This window comes from Amblyomma mixtum, chromosome 7 (genome assembly GCF_055824585.1).
Source record: "Amblyomma mixtum isolate Tamu chromosome 7, ASM5582458v1, whole genome shotgun sequence".
Lineage (NCBI taxonomy): Eukaryota > Metazoa > Arthropoda > Arachnida > Ixodida > Ixodidae > Amblyomma > Amblyomma mixtum.
This window is the reverse complement of record NC_143018.1, coordinates 130147337-130148547: the sequence shown is the minus strand read 5'-3', so window position 1 is coordinate 130148547 and position 1211 is coordinate 130147337.

Genomic DNA, 1211 nt, shown 5'->3' with positions numbered 1-1211 from the left:
GCGTCCTACGAATATCTAGGTCGCACACATTTCTGCGGAGCATTGCACCCGCGAGTGCGCCGGAAAATAGCACTTCGTAGGACTGAAATCTGTTGTTTCAGAGTCAGCATTACAGAAATGCGAAAATAAGCATAAAGACAGCCACGACCGACATCATGCAGTTTATTTCCCAAATAAAACATGCTGAGAGAAAGCGTTGTGTTCTATTGGGTTTATAACAGCAATCAGGCGCTAAACACATCTCTGGACCAAATTTTGGTGTGCTGGCAACGCAGCAAATGCAAATTGGAGGTGGCTGTATTTGGCCGCGTTCACAGTGAACAGAAAGCGTGCAAACAGAATGACGGACCGAAAGTTTGCACGCAGCCAATGCTCTCCGTTCAGATAACACCAGTAGAATTCATATCGCTGCAGCGGCCATGGTATCAATCATCTAATAAAAACATTATGATGCCAAAAACTACACAGTATGCTGCGTCATTCAATAATACAAGACACATGATCAAAAGACGATAAAATAATGGTAAGTAAAACCCTTTTTTTTTTTTACAAAAAAAGGTGCCTTAAGAACTGCAACTAAGAGAATATGATGCCGCGGAGGGCCCAGAAAGATGTTCTGGACTGGTCAGGCATAGTCCAAGATTGATGAATTCGGGCTATGAACAACAAAAGATGAGCGCTGCTTACACGCATACCCGCTTAAATACACATTCTACTCAGTGCAGCACGTAACGTGGAAGTGAACGGGGCATGGAAACTTCACGTGCTTCTCAGCCAGGGAGCAGTGAAGGGCGCATGCGATGGAAAACCTTGCTGCTATCATTGTGTGGCACTGGTTGAATCCACATGATAAAAACACGAATGCTGGATTATTACATGCGACAATACATACTTGGGAACAGTGAACATGGAAATAGCCGAAAAAAATATTGCAGTTGAAATTCTTACTTTAAAACGTATGGAATGATTATATATTAGTCACAGATCGTCAGCTAGCCTAGAACAAAATATTAGACGATTGAAGGGGGCATAAAGGCGTGGTTGTCCTACTGTCAATAATGAGGTGACTTTTCACGAGACCTTTCCCGGTGACGGGAAGGGTCAACTGAACAGCTGGAAGGGTCAACTGATACACAGTTCAACTGAACTGTGTATCAGTTCAGCGTTATTCTCTACTACCGTGTGAATGCCTCTCAACATGCAGCGGTGCG